This window comes from Argiope bruennichi, chromosome 7, assembly GCF_947563725.1.
Source record: "Argiope bruennichi chromosome 7, qqArgBrue1.1, whole genome shotgun sequence".
NCBI lineage: Eukaryota > Metazoa > Arthropoda > Arachnida > Araneae > Araneidae > Argiope > Argiope bruennichi.
In genome coordinates, this window is record NC_079157.1 from 118,270,114 (window position 1) to 118,287,164 (window position 17,051).

Consider the following 17,051-nt stretch of genomic DNA (forward strand, 5'->3'; position numbering starts at 1 on the left):
GAATTCTTATTGTAAAAAGCATTGTAATTATCAAAATAATAATAATAATTAAAAAAAAAACAACGCGAGTGTATCTCCACGTTTCTAACCTCCCTGGGTCCAGTAAACGCATTTTTGGCATTATATCAATCCGTCTCAATCACGATGATTAAAAAACGCTTTGAGCTAGACCTTTGAAATTTGGTATACGCTCTTTACTCCACTTTAGTAGATTTCTGTCAAATGTTGAGCAAAATCTGTTCAGAGGAAGTCTTATCTGTCCGCCTGTTCGAATGTAAGTTAACACGATAACCACCAAACGAAGAGAGCGTAATGGATGAAATTCGGTTCATAGGTTTAGCATCTAAAATGCAAATTCTTAACAAACCGGTTGGCTTTAAATTTTCATATAGCAATTTCGGTCGCAAGAGTGTTTACGAAATGTCCTTTATCGTATCGTTCTGATGAATCATCGTGTTTGCATGTAAGTGAATATACTGACCGATAAATGACCTTCCCTATTGAATGATCCAAATTTTATATACATCTTCATTTCTTATGATATTTGTACCAAATTTCTTTTATTTAGTTTTTTGTGCGGCTGAATTATTGACGTGCTTCAACCAAAATCTCTCTGTATAAAACACTAACTAAGTGGCACAGAAATCGCTTTTGTTACTTATTGACGAATGGCAACAGTCAAATACAAACTACTGTATTGATTTCAAATTGTTTCATTGAATGTTTAAAAAGAGTTTCATTTCATTTAATATTTCACTTAGCTAATTAATGGGATTTCAAAATTTAAACAGAAATGCTCTTCTGAGGACTCGCTTTCCAACTGAGAACTCCATTGAATCAGGGGAAAGAAGACTTAAAAAAACAATATTCTTAGAAATAGGCATCAAACAGAAAGTTTCATCGAACGCGAAAATAGACTTAATCTTTTCCAAATGAATAATTACTGCAGAAATTAATGCTCAAATCTTTCACAATGATTATTTCAGAAAAATGATTTTTGCTTTAAAACGTCATTGAGTCAAATAACTACCTTTTTTAATGATATGAATTTTATTTATGCATTAATTTGTTCTGTATTTTTAATAAATTTAATATTCATTTTGTAATATTGTATATAATGTTATGAAAAAATCCAATTAATTCAATTGAAAAATTCAATTGCTTACTTTTGCCAATTTTCAATTTTGAGATTGGGTTTTTATTTTATTATACACTTTTTAGTGTGCACACGGAGTAATTTTTAATAGACTGATTCGGTTAAATTCATTTTTTTTCCAATCGTATCAAAGTGCATTTTTTTTTACTGTCTTCCATTTTAATCGTTTAACAACCTAAAAAATCAATAATCATGGCAAACTAGTTGGTCGCCAAAAGCTCTTGCTAGTTTGAAAGAAATGTACAAATTTGATGTTAAGATGACATCGCGAATTTCATCTTTCTTGTTCAATGCCTTCTTTAAATATCGAGTTCTCAGATAGGCAAATTTTCAATAATAATTTTATAACCTTTCGGGGAAGACATTTTTACCTGTGTATTAAATAGAAAACATTTAAAAAAAATAAAATTCTAAGAATGAAAACAAAAATTGTGAAAGCCACGTTACAGATCGAAAAGCTTTAAATAGGTTGGAATCGTGACGGCATTCACTATTTTAATTTTTAATGAATGATTATTAAGGATTAATTATTTTTTTTTCATATTCATTGTGCCTTCAGGGTCATTTTCTTCTGTTTTCTGTGCCTCGTGATTTACAATTTTTGTTTTATTCTCCATATTTTTATCGCAAAATTAATTTTCTTTTTTTAACACTTTGATGAAATCGTTTCTTACAATTTATTAATTTCACATTTTAAAATTTTATTTTTTATAATATTTACCATGGCTTAAAACTTAAAATAGCTGAGACTTATCGAATTAGGAATCGAATGCACACTTAGCTCTACAATGCTGTGCGCAAATTCCTAAGTAGCTGAGTTTTTTTAACCCGTTATTTGGCATGGATGCTCTGAAGCAAGGCGTTTTCTTTGGCTCTTATGGAAGATCTACAGTTCCAAATACTGTAAGTGGATATTGTAAAAATGTCTTCTTACATAGGTATCTGTGTAATAATTAAAATAAATTAACATAAATATCTAAGAATAAATTTAAAAATTTTAAAGAACACGTAAATATATTATATATGTCCTACTTGAATGTGCTCATCAAAAATGTTTTTGCTACATTTCATTATTTAACTATTAAATGGTTAAGTTTACATCGATATTCTGAACAGTTATATAGAATTTCTTCTTGAAAGAAGACCTTCTATTAATATTTTATTCTTGTTACCTTATATTAATATTCTATTTTTGTGACTTTATATTAATATTCCGATTTTTTTAGAATAAATGTATATACTATTCTATATTTAATATTCTATTCGAATAATGAATATTCTGATTCGCACTAGAAATGTTTATATTTTTGAGAAATTCCTAATCATATTTTTGAAATTCTTAATCTTATATATGGTTGTTAAAGTAAAATGTTCTAGCTTGAGGTTCAAACAGAAATCCTCTGGTTAAGTAACTTTGGTTTTTAATTACATTTATTATTTAATTTTCAATGAATATTAAAAAATAACCATTTCTTTTATTTTATTCAAAATATTACTTAATTTTTGGTTTAAAAAATTACTATTTATGATTGTTTACGACACATATTATACGGTGTTTAGAATTACTTCCTCCCCCCTTCTTTTTTAAATTTTAGTCCTTAATGTATTTGATAAATGATGGTTACAAATATTATGGACTCTTAAAAATTACCGATGTGAAATAAGTTTTTAGCTATATTAATTAATAATGAAGGTCTCTTAAACCATTGAAATATTCTATTGTCATCGAAAATCAATAACTGTACACAATTTCAATATTCTAATATTTGTGAAAGTGAGAGTAAAATCGAATGCAAAATATCCTCCTTTGCAAGTACGATACATATGAAACTAAGAAAAGCGTTTAATAAAGGAGGAGGGAACTCTTGACTTAGGGAGATTGAAAATGGAAGTTGATCAAAATCTGATAATTGAATTTTTTTTTTTTTTTTTTTTTTTTGCCAGTGGCAATAATTTCTAAGTGCACTAGAAAGTTAAAGAAAGCGAGTGATTAAAGAAATTTTGATGACCTTGCGATTCTACCGAGTATAATTGAAATATTTGTTGGGGACCCAATTTTCTTCGAACTTCTGTAATCAGGATTGCTATATCTTTTATTTGCTGCGTTACTCACAGCGTGTCGATGAATATGGAAAGGGAGAGAGAGAGAAACCGTGGTTAGTTTAAGCTGTTGAATCGATTATCTGTTTTTGTAGTTTGCACCCCACCCACATTCATTCTGCTCTGATGTTTCTAAGAAAATTTGCTTGTGATTCTCTGTCCTTTTTCTGTGACTTCGTATTTGAGTTGACTATAATTTCGATGAATTTATTGGTCGAGTTTAAAACTTTCGAAAATTTAGTTATAAAATAAAAATAAATATTTATTCTCCTAATTCATGGATTATAATTTAATTTTTAGAAGAAAAACAATTATAAATGTGTATGCATTTGTTTAAATATTCAGAATTATTTAAATTAACAATTTAAAGATGGTTTCGATTAAAATGATACTCATTTTTGAATAAAAAAATAATAATATATGCTCTCTTAATACATAACCGTTAACTTATTTTTTAAAAGAAAAATAATTATGTTCATGTATATTGTTCTTGAATTATAAATATAATTTAATTTTTAAGTGTTAAAATAATTATAAACATAATTTTAACTATAAAAATATTTCAAAACAAAACTTTTAATGATTTTAAGATAAAAATAGTTAAATTTTTGGATTTTAATAACGATAAATTATTTGTTTTAACTCAACGAAGCTGTATTTACATCGGGAAGTAAAAAGAGCATCTGAAATAAGTATAGTTACAGCGAAAAACATTCTAAATGTTAATAATCGAAAAGAAAAACTGGAAAGCAGATGTTAAGTTATGAAATGTACAGACAGATGGTTCAAAATTTTTAGTAACATACGATATGCTATGTGTGCTGCCTGATTTTCTGAAGAAAAACAAATACTTTTTGAAGGGAAATGAAATTTGTCTTTTTATTGATTGCTTTAAGTTTTCCCTTGTATATAAAGAATATAAAGAATCACGAAAAAGTAAAGGAACATCTTATTTATTTAAATCACAAAAAAGTGCAAATATCACTATTCAGTCTGCGGTACTACTATAAAATTTTTGAAATGTGATCTTAAAAATACATAATGCATCCATTGTACTGTCATTAAGCCTGAAAAGTAATTTTGTGCAAAAATTGCCAGCTATCGAAAACGCTCTTTCGGCATCTACACTAGTTGGTGGTAGTATTAGCAATGCGCGATATACTTTTTCCAAGTATTTATCTCTAAATCCCTCATTTTCAAATAAATCGATTTCTCGTCGGATAGTTTTGGATATAGCTGATTTCTGTATTGTATTTTGGTTCGTTGAAATTTTTTTATTTATCGCTAATTCTAATTTTTGTTCAAGAGACAATTCCTTTTCACTATCGACAGTAGCGACATCATAATCTTCAATAATTTAACCGAATTCATCTGAATGTGGATAGGTTTGTGGGTAAAAAATGTTAAGAAAATTTACTCTAAACTTGATTAGATTTGAATTGGTTAGTCTCTTTTAATTAATTGTTTTTTTTATTTTTAAAATCATTATAATTATGTAAATACCGTAAGTCATTTTTTAATTCGGTATGCTTTTCTTATGTGCGATTTTTCAATGTAATATATAATTAATTCTTCAGATAGTGATGTGTGCTGTTCTTTCAGTGACTGCAACATGAAATTTATTGTTGCATTAGCTGTTAATAAATTAGAATCTCTCCGACATAATGCCTCAACAGCTAGTTTTATTTGAAGTAGAGCTGATACAGTTCGGGATATTAAGTCGAATTCACTATCTGAAAAATTAACTTACAGGTTTAAGTCGATTATTGCTTTTTGGATTGGATTTCCCAGCTTAAAAAATCGTCCCATCATTAGGAGTAAACTGTTCCAATGTGTTTTAGAATCTAATATTAATATATATTCTGTTTTATTTTCAGTTAGTATATGTTTTTGTAATGTGGAATTTTTTGTAGTTGCACTTTTAATTATCTTAACAATTTTTTGAACTTTATAAATTGTAGGAAGCAATTCTTGATGGGTAAATATTTCATCCTCACTAGCAATATCTTCTTCAACAATTACATTGTCATTATCTTCATTGTCAATATCACTCACACTCTTATTCTCTTCAAAGTTGGAATCCACAGTTGGAAAGTTGATTTCTATATCCACAGTATTTGGATTGTTGAGTTCTTTATTTTTTTGGTACAATACATCTATTACTCCTAAGTGAATTCCATGAGCATAGCACAATTGCTGATTTGCACCAATCAACTTTTCAACTTTTTTCATAATTGTCGCTCCATCAGTTGTTATGGATAAAATATCTTCTTTCAGGGATAATCCATGTTGCGCTAATTTAGATTTAAGCAATTAATTAAGCCGTTAATTAGCTAATTAATTTCGTCCGTTAGGGAGACATAAAAACAAAAAAGTATACTACTTTGCTATGTTGGTATATGTTGGTTTGCTATATCCCTGAACATATAGTGGAGCCAATTTTAGAAATTTTTAGTAAATACCGAAAAAACGGTATTTAAACTTGTGAATACCGGTATTACAAAATTGTACAAATGGCTCAAAATCCTGGTATTCGGTATCTCGGTATACCGATATTGCAAGCCCTATATATAAGTGAGGCAGAAAGTTTGAGGGCCATTTTTCCGAAATTGTCTGGCTATTGCGCTTAATGAACATTCTAAACGTATGCTACCATTGTAGTAAATCCCATCCCGAACTGAATTTTCAACCTCGCGCCCTCTCCTTGTTAGACAAAGAAAAATAGAATAAATTAAATGCTTTATTACATGTTATTGCTTTTGAACTATAAATAGAACGCTCTGCTTTAATGAGTTAATTTAATTAAATTCGAGGAATTCAGTTATTCAAAAAATATAGAGAGAGTTAAAATTATTTCAAACTAAAAGAAAGGTTTTAGCTTTTTGGCATCCATAATTAACTTGGATTAGTAATGGGAAAATTTTGTTCTATTTCTTGGATTCAGCCTGCCGAAGTTTTCTTTCTGCAATTTTTTCTGTTCTTCAACAATACGGGGAAAAGACATCTGTTCCATTATTTAGTGAGGACAATCGAATGCATTTTAAACTTTATGGTTGACTAATTGTGTCTAACATTTAAACCTATTCTCAAATTTTGGTGTAAAAGGTTACGTATTAAAATTAATCTTTCCACTTGTATTTTTGAGTTACTGTTTCACACACGCACACGCGCACGCACACACACACAAATTTGTTATAGATATGCCATTTTTCTCTTAAAATCCTATATCTGATTTAATTCTTTGTGTTTGTTGAGATTTCGTATTTTCTATATTTCGTTCTCGTTCTGAACTTCGTATACATTCTCGTATGCGAAGTTCAGAACGAAAAAGTATTGTTCAAAAAGTTGGATTCGAGATTTCGACGAATCTTCACATTTCGAACCTCCGAAAAACACATTTTTGGAATAATACCTATCTTTCGATAAATGCCATTATTTAAAATTAAATAATTAAGATGAAAATGAAAGATTAAGATTAAAGATTAATTGAACAACAATAAAAGAAGAGGGAGGGGGTAGGAATTAGCTGAGAACATATAATAGCATCAGCGTAATGCATAATGGTGTCCTGTATATTTTCAGATTAGAGAATCCATGCTTTTGCGCCTGCGTTTGTCTGCTTTGATTTCACCAAAATAGGTATGAAACGAAAGGAGGGACAATTGTTTATAACCCTTAGCAAATAACTTCAGAAAAGTGCTCTTCTTACAGGTCATTTATCACTTTTTTACAGAGTAGAATAGTTCAAAAGTACTAGTTTCGACTTTTTGAAACAAGTCATGATGGATGGTTAGAGCTAGTGATAATCAATTATTAATCAATGACTCTTCCTTTTTTTCCCCCTTCTTATTTTGTGAATAAGCTTTTAGTCTTAAACAATTTTTAATTTTCAAATAAATAACTTTAAAAGGTTTCTAAAATCTCAATCCTTCGTATGTCTTGTGCTATCTACCATTACAAATATTATTTTCACTTATCCATAATTACTTTTAACCTTTGAAACATTTGCAGGTTCCAAAGATTATGAGCCTCTATATTAGAATAATTTGATTGTTTTAAAATAGTTTTGTAAATATGCTTGCCGTTCTGTTGTTATTATTTTCTAATGAAACTTTAACTAATCCTGCTGAAACTGATTCTCTTGAAGTGATCCAAAATTTTATTCATCGTTATTTCAATTTATTATAATAGAAACTGCTTATAAAGAAATTAAATTAAGATAGATAAAAATTTTCAAATATTGTTGAAGGAAAAATCTGTAGCTATATATAAAAGGGTACATTGCCTAAGTGTTCCTTAGTTGCCAAGGGCAAATCTTTATTCGACCTTAAATGGCACAATCAAGATAAAGAAATTTGGTGTTAAGTCTGGTTTGACTAAGAAATTCTGGTTAAGATAACGCTTTGCTCATTCTTTCATATTCTGTTTCCTTACTTATTATACAAATTCATACAGTTTGTGTTCTTTTTGAACTAATATTTGATTTCTTAAATGTTCCTTTACTGTTTTTCTCTCCACTTCCAATGTTTCATGGAGCCTTCCTTGAAACTTATTCTTATTTCACTACCAATGTATTAGAAATAATAGTAGTTATAATTGAGTTATTCCTCTGGTTTAAGAAAATATTCCCATTAATTTAAGAACTCCAGTTTAGTTTAATATTTCTGGTATCTAATCTGAGCAACATTTGAACAGCATCGAAAAGTATTCCTAATCTTGTTGTCTTCAAAATATAGTAACATATTTTGTTATTTTAAAATTGCGTAAGGTCTATTAGTTTCTTAAAAACATATTTGGGGGTGATATCAAAATGTAAACGCTTGTTCTTCTTTAATTGCATTCGCCTTGCGCTCTCTCTAAAAATGATTTCATAAACCACATTTTATTGCTGCAATCTAAATTGTCTATTTTATGGCCTAAATATTTAATAAAATTGGCTTACGAAATCGGTCCAGTCTAGGTGACTGTTCTAAGTCAGCAACTTCCCCCACCGTATCCCTGTGTTCAAACTGTTTTGATAAGTATTCCATAATAAATGGATTAATGGTCAAATTATTTTAATAATTAGAAATAATATCAATTGTGGCTAAAAAAATAACTTTTAACACTTTGCAGCGCACTACCTTTTAAATTTTAAACTAAAAAAAAAAAAAAAAAAACTACGTAGATAACCTATTTAGGTCTGTAGGAATACATTCGTGAAGATCGTGAATCGTTCGTGAAGATCGTGAATTTCGTGAAGATCGTTTTGATTTTGGGGATGTTCCATCACCTAGAGCTCTGAAAAGTGCGACTAGGCAAGCATTGCAGTAATGCGCGGAAATTAGAAAAAAATCTCTAGAATTTGAATTAAAATAAAACGACTTTATACTTGTATAGCAGATTTAGCATGATCCAATATGCACCACAAGGACGCATGCTTAGATTAGCTATTGGAGAGCAATTTGTGAAGCATTTTTCGTGTTTTGGAAAAAATTAGTTGATCTCAGTGCCATTTTCAATACAATTAATTAATTAATGCTACAATTATATTTAAAATAGAACATTTAATATAATAATTAAAAATATTTAAACTGTTATATAAAGCGAACGTTACACTATTATATAAACGAACTCAAAATGAAGAACCGGAAACTGTGCAGCTCTAAGTACTAAGTAGCAAAGATGAGCAAGGCTACAAATAATAATAAGGAAAAAAAAAAAAAAAAAAAAGCCCGCAAAACGTCGAACCCTTCATTTATTTCCAAGAATTCTAACCCTCCCAAACACTATTCCTTGAATTGAGTTAATTTTCCACGAAAAAGGGAGAACAGGAAATGAAGGCACAGGTGTTCTTTTCCCGGCATAGCGTCCCGCCGAGTAATACTATCGGCGCAATGTTCCAGCTAATGGAACACCTAATTTTATCCAATGATTATACGTACTTTTTCTGTATAAAATTTTTTTTTAAAAAATACATAATAAATAGTTTAAGATACAACCAACAAAATAAGATTGCAATTATTTTTCTAACAATTATTTTTTACTAGAAAAAAAATTAATAAAATTCCTTGAAAAAAAAAATAGGTTTTTACATAACGTGCTATAGCTAAAAATTATGGATCAGCTTGATCTAAATTGTTATCTATTATTAAAAAAGAAGGTTAAAAGTTAATCCGAACACGTTCGGAACACTTTTTTAGAAAAATATGGTGTAAACATACGTTAACCATATTTCTGGGTTTAAATCTATGAAGGATTAGTAATAGAATGTCAATATTTCAAATAAACATTAATAATTTTTGAAAATTGTTATGTATTAGCATAATTTTAAGCAAATTCTTAAAAAACTACAAACTGGCTGCATCCAAAACTGTTACTCTCATCCGAACAAAACTTATACCAAAATAAAATACATAGTTTACTCTAGAGAATGAACTACGAGCGTATGGTTATAATAATAAATCCAATCGAAGATTTATGAAATTTTTAGTAAATTTATGACGTTATTATTCAAACAATAGGCTGTAAATTAAAAAAAAATATTCACTCAATCTAAATTCTTTTTGTTCATTCCCTAGAAAATAGTATAAAGACAAAATTCACCAAATTTCATAGTAATATAATAATTATATTTTGAGTTATTTGATTTGAAGTGAGCAAAAAATAAGTAAAAATCCATTTTGAGAAAAATGTATTTAAAGTATACAGTAACATGTTTTAATAATAAATTATGTGCGTACATACTTAAAATTCACCACATTTATAGATTAGACCTTCAGCTTTTAATAATTTTCTTTTTTAAATCATTTTTTTTCTAGCAATTTTTGCATTTGACAGTGAATGCCGTCTAGATTCATTTTTCTGTCTTTGTCGAACTTAGCCAATGCTCTAACTGAATTTGCACTAGGATACACTCCAACAACCTAAAGGATATTCAGTAATCCTATAAAACCTCCATTAAAATGTATTACAGACATAAATGCCCTTAATCTGAGGATTCGGAGCTCAACAAAAACATCTTTAGGTACAAATTTCCACAAAACATCGTTGAAACTCATTAGCATTTTGCGTTTGCCCGTGTGTGTGTGAGGGGGGGGGGGGGGTCCGTATTTAAAACTAAATTTATGTTTATATAAATTTTTAACATGTTTTTGGCCCTTTAAATCGATGCATCCGGTAATTTAAATATCCACTTCCGGTTTTTTTAGCAAAAATTTTTAATATAAATTTTTAATATAAATAATTTAATTTTATAATTTAAAAAAATAACGACCTTTTTACCGTGTTCGGGGATACCTTAACATTTTAATATTAACATGGAACATTTTTTTTTCCATTTATAGTTGGATTTTGCGATTTTAGAAGCGGGCGGGAATTAAATGTTCCATGTAGTGGAACACTGCGCTGCAAAGGGTTAAAACAGTTTCAATAAATAATGAATAATTTGAATGACGAATATTATTCACCCCTTTGAAGTCTGTTATAAAAATAGCAAAATAAATAATATATTCCACAGTTAACGTGTTCAGAGTTGTTAGTTTTTAAAAGGGGAAGAATATTTCTTTTTTGATTGAATACGTTATTTTACACTAAAGTCCTTGCATGAATTTTCAAAGGCTTTAAATGTTAGTCGTATATACAATAAAAGAAGGTAAAAAGCAGCGTCAAATTAGTTTTTAGGCTGTGCAGGTTTTGGCGGCTTCGTTTATCATCTCATTTTAAAATAAATAATTTATTTATTTAAAATAAATAAATAAATAATGTATTCTGTAATTAAATGAATGAATATGAATATGAAATGAATATAAAAGTAATGAATTAAAAGAATGTATATATTATGAAATAAAAGCGAAAGTGAAAATTCTATTACGGAGTTAATGACTGGTAAAAGCACGCGTTTGAATGTTTTGAAGCATGAGTTTGAACAACGTAACATTTAAAAACGTTTCAAATTGAACTAAACAATATTGTGAAAATTAAAGAGATATTAACTGTACCTATTTAATGAAATCAGTTTCATTTCTGTAATTTTTTTTTAATCTTAAAATGATACAAAGATAATTTTTGTGAGATAATTGTTTTGGAAGATATTAACGTCACTTTTCGTCAAAAAGTCAGCGATTACCCATTTGGTGACGGTTAAGCCAATTTTTGTGCTCGATTAAACTTTCAGTTATTTCGATAATTATAACTTATTTCTTGGCTTCTTTCTCCTAACTAAATTGACTATTTTGTTGGCACAGCGAATACTTTCCAAGACATTTAATTATATTTTGCAGCGCCATCAGTTAACTTTGCAAAGTGCATTCAACGAAGCAATCTAAAATTCGTGTGATGATATTTTGTTTACTTTAACTGTTAGTAGTATAGGGATGATGGCTCTCATATAAAAAGTACCTTTCACTAGATGATGGCTCTCATATAAAAAGTACCTTTCACTAGATGATGGCTCTCATATAAAAAGTACCTTTCACTAGATGATGGCTCTCATATAAAAAGTACCTTTCACTAGATGATGGCTCTCATATAAAAAGTACCTTTCACTAGATGATGGCTCTCATATAAAAAGTACCTTTCACTAGATGATGGCTCTCATATAAAAAGTACCTTTCACTAGATGATGGCTCTCATATAAAAAGTGCCTTTCAAAATAGTTGAAATATTCAACTAAATGAATTTTTTTTATCTCATTTCAGAATTAAAAATTTAGAATAACATTATAATTACAACAAATGTCTCTAGATTATAATAAGAAATAAGTAAAATTTTATCTGTATACGGAGGAACATTGTTCACTCATATATTTAAACCGAAGCGATTAAATTGATCTAGAATTGTTTTTATAACTTTACAAGTTCATTTTTCACCGAAAGGAAATTGATAGAAGGGAAAAAACGTTACGATCAAGAATAAAATCATGAAAAACAATGAGTGAGAGAAGCATTGCTGGCTCATTCGATTGAACCGCGGCGATTAGAATGAGCGAGCAATGTTTTTGCAAGGTTATAAGTTCTATTCCCACTAAAAAAAAAGAGGCACAACAACTAAAAGAACCTTCAGATAAATTACAGATCTGAAATGATGCACGCTGCAAATGAAGTTTGCTGAGAAGAGAGTATGCAGATACGAACCTTGGTACCATTGAAATCACGGTAGAAAATGATCCGTTAAAGCAGGTGTATTCAGGTCGGGAGGAAAGGTTAAGTACAAGTTTGCGAAGAAGAGGAAATGCGCGTTCCATTTTTTTTCCAAGGTGAAAAAAAAGCATTTGTTTATAATGGGGGACATCTGAAGAAAAAAAGAATATAAAGAAATTTATCGATCGAAATCGTCATTTAGTCAGTCAGCATACACGAGAAATGGATGGAAAAAAGTTGAGCTTGCTTGTTTTAATAATTCTAGCTACAGCAGAATTAATTTTTATAATATCAAACCACCTTGAGACGACTGACAACGAAATTAAAATTAATAATAAAACGTGCTTTCGTTCGATACATATAGGAAGGAAATTATTTTATCATGAATGTTTAAAACAGGGTGCAAATATTCATGACATACGATATTTTTTTAACGTAAATTCAACATATTTATCAGCAAGCTTTTTAGGAATTCAAATGACTGAGGAGGAATTTCAGAAAGTATGTGAACAATGTTCAAACTGAAACATCCTTCGTGTTTACTATGTGTAGGAGCATCGCAGTCGGGTAAAACCTCATTGGTGCGACAAATGATTGCACATAAAGCATATGATTTTGAATTTAAAAATATTATCTGGTGCTATAAAGTTTTTCAGCCATGGTTTGCTAAAGAAAAAGAAATGAAATTTGTTCAAGGTTTTCCAGAAAAAGTCGAAAGCGGAAATCTATATGTATTTGATGATCAGATGGATCAACTTTGCCAAGATTATGCGGAATTGTTCACTATTACAGCACACCATTCTAGAATCAGTGTGATTCTGATTTTGCAGAATCTATTTCCCCGAAATAAAGTGATGCGAGACATAAGTCTGAATGCACAATATGTAATATTATTTAAAAACAATCGTGACGTGGGACAAATCCAGTGCTTCGCAAGACAAGTATACGGAAATAAGGCAGCATATTTTATGGATGCTTACAAAAAGAGCACGCAAGGCAATTTTAACTATTTGTTGGTGGACCTACACCCGAGAACGGATGAAAAATTTAGGCTCAGAGAGAGCGTGTTCCCTGATTCCAATGGATTTTATTGGATATATTTACCGATAAAATGAAGAATATAAAGAAGCATTATCACTTACTGAAACTACTACTCAGCGCATCTCCAGCACAAAAAAGAGCAATAATACGGACTGCTAACAAAAGTCAGTTACATTGCTTATGCGAAATTTGTGTAAACGTCTTAGGTGGTAATTTATCGGTGAGCGTAAAGAAATTACGTAAATATAAAACGGCCATAAGAAAAATTGTTAATAAAAAATTATCTTTAGAAAAAAAGAGAAAAGAATTAATTAACCAAACGGGAGGCTTCCTACCCCTCATTCTTCCCGCAGTTCTATCTGCGTTAGTAGGCCTTGCCGGAAAAGCAATAGGAAGCTGAATTTAATATTCGCAGCAATGTCTCGGAGAATGGCTCTCGTTCCTGAAGATTTAGCAGCAACTTACTTTTCGAAAACATCAGATACCGGAGTACATGGTATTGAAAACCAAATATTAAACCTTCTTCATGAGTCAAACTATTCGGATGATGCAAAAGCAAAACTGTTGAGCCAACTGCTTTTAAAATATCAGCATGCTATAAATGTGCCTAAACCACCGATACGTGTAACTATTGAAGACTCTAAGGAACAAGTTCAAGAATCGCCTAAAAGTAACTCAGTGGAAGATTCTATATTACGTGATATCATACTTTCAGTTCCTGCGAACTTCCAAAAATTTATTTCGCCTATTGCTGAAAAATTGAATACACGCAGCTATGCTTGGAATGAATATGGTGAATTGATGAAAGATAACGAAATCGTTAAAAACACAAACGTTATTGACTTATTTTCATATTTAATGAGAAATGTAAAGAAAGGTTATGAACCACATGGTTTTTCAGTGTTTTGGAGGGGTATTAAAGAGATAAAAATACCAACACGTTGGATTGGCAACCAGAAGCTAGTAGAAAATTTCGGGTTTGACACAGACGCAGGCGAGATCCAAAACGAAATTAATCTGAAATCTCCAGATTCAAAAGCAAAGAAGAAGAAGCAAAACTCGAAAAGAAAATGGAAAGAATATTAGAAGCAGCATATTACGATTTCGCAAATCCTGCATCATTTGGCGGAATAAAGAAACTATCAGCAATCTCTAAAGTTCCATATGAGAAAGCTAAACGCTGGTTAATGACCCAAGATACTTATTCGTTACATAAACCAGTTCGGTATAAATTTTCTCGGATGTCGACGCTTTCATATGGTATAAATGATTTATGGCAATGCGATCTTGTGGATTTACAGCATTTAGCAGAACATAATAATGGGTTTAAGTATTTACTCACCGTAATTGATGTATTTTCGAAGTATGCCTATGTTATACCTCTTAAAAGCAAAACTTCTGTGGCTGTAAAAAATGCTTTTGAAAAATTGTTACAGCAGGTTAAGCCTAAACACATTCAAAGCGATAAGGGCAAGGAATTTTACAATACGCAACTTCAGTCATTGTTTAAGAGGTACAGCATTAACCACTATTCAGCTGAAGGTGATCATAAAGCTAGTGTTATTGAGAGGTTCAACAGAACTTTAAAAAACAAAATGTTCAGGGTATTCACATATAGAAAATCTTATAGATATGATGATGTGCTACAGTCACTAGTAAAGTCGTATAATGACAGTGAACATCGTAGCATTGGCATGGCACCTTCAAAAGTCACTCGTGATTTTGAACCACATATCTTCAAAAAATTATATGGTTACACATTGAAGAACTCGCGAGTGATTTTGAATAAGGGAGATTTAGTAAGAATATCGAAAGCGAATAAATCGTTCAGACGAGGATATTTACCAGGGTGGAGCGATGAGGTGTTTATGGTGTCAAAAGTATATCCCTCTTATCCAACTACATTCGAGCTTCAAGACCTTAAATCAGAAGCTATAAAAGGACGATTTTACGCAGAAGAACTCCAGAAAATATTGAAACGCCCTGAGGATTATTGGCATATAGAAAAGGTGCTTAAAACAAAGGGCAAAGGTACGAAGAAAGAATATTACGTGAAGTGGAAAGGCTTTGATAATCGGTTCAACTCGTGGGTAAAAGCAGCATGGATGAAGTGAACGATTTTTACATTACGCTTCCCAGCAACTCTAGCATGGATTACTTTCCAAAAAATACGCAAGCATCATTCAGAACGAAATTATCTCGTCCAATAATACTAACTGGTGAATGGGAAGTTGGTTTATCAGAAATATTCGTTCCTCGAACCTGGTTCAACATCGGAAATCATAATAATAAATATTCGATAACTTACGAGGAAACAAAATTGGTGGAAAAGGATTTTCTGGAATACTCAATCAGAATAAAAATTGAACAGGGAACTTCTGATGAGGATATAATCGATAACATTAACCAAAGTATTGAAGCAATATGTGGACATTTCGTCTCTTTCGAATTGGATCACAAGAATATGAATATACTTATTGCTCCGAATTATGAACTACACTTGACAGCTGCTGATTCACCAAGATTGTTAACTATGTTAAACTTACCTAGAGAGGATAGAGTTATAAAAACATCGGAAAGTTTTATGTACAGAAAACCATCAAAGACAAACAAAGACAATATTTTCAAAATTATCGCTCGAAATATGAAAAGGCATTTTATAATTCGCGTCACCAGGTTTAATCATAAGTATACTGATATGAACAACATACATCACGAACTCTTTCAGCATATAAATCATAATCTAATGCAGACCGGTATAGGAGGTGCAGCGGATTTTATATTCGACTTTAAAGAAGATAAAGTAGAAATAACGGTTCAAAAGAATGTTGAACTCGAGTTTAGGTTATTATATGCCCCGTTGTTTATGCGAATGTTGGGCATGACGAAAGATATTGTTTTAACGGGTAGAACGTTACATGTTTTGCAAAAAATTGAAAGGCCTCCTATGAACGAATACTTCCGCGTGAGCATTACGGATAAACCAACAATTCCTGTGAAAATTAAAAAAACAGAGGATATGGAACTACAAGTCGGATTTTATAAAAACTCAGAGCAGTTGTTTGGATCTTTTAAACACCTTGCTTTTAATCATTTAGCGAACAATAAGATCAAAATTCATATACCAGAAAATTCAACTCTGACTTTACAAGAAGGATTAAGAGATCTTTTAGGTTTCAAAGAATCCACATTAAATGGCGGAACTCATATATCTGACTATCAATTGGAGTTAGATGGAGGAATCACCGAAATTTATGTCTATAGTGATATCATAGAATCGCACTTTGTAGGGGATACAATTGCTCCTTTACTCCGTATTATTCCTGTTATGTCGAAAAAAGAAGACCAAATAGTAATAAATTATCAAAGACCGCTGTATTTTCCTTTGCGCAAAAATTATATCGATTGCATAGAAATCGAATTGAGAAGTAGCTCTGGAGATGGTATAATTTTTACCAGTGGGAAATCACTCTTGGTTCTCTCCTTCCGTCGCAGAACACTATAAAACTATTACTTATTTTGTGATGAATCATTTTAAATCCGATCGTGAAAGAGAATGCATTTGGATCAAAAAGCTTGTGAAGATTATTACTGCTCGCAAGTGCAGGCTGGCGGTGGACCATATTTTCAGGGTG

General features: G+C 30.5%; 1 protein-coding gene across 2 annotated transcripts in view; it reads left to right on the forward strand.

Annotated features, from left to right (window-relative positions):
- Nucleotides 1-17,051, forward strand: part of LOC129975163 (uncharacterized) — a 78,539-nt gene that overhangs the window by 47,751 nt on the left and 13,737 nt on the right. The window lies entirely within an intron of this gene.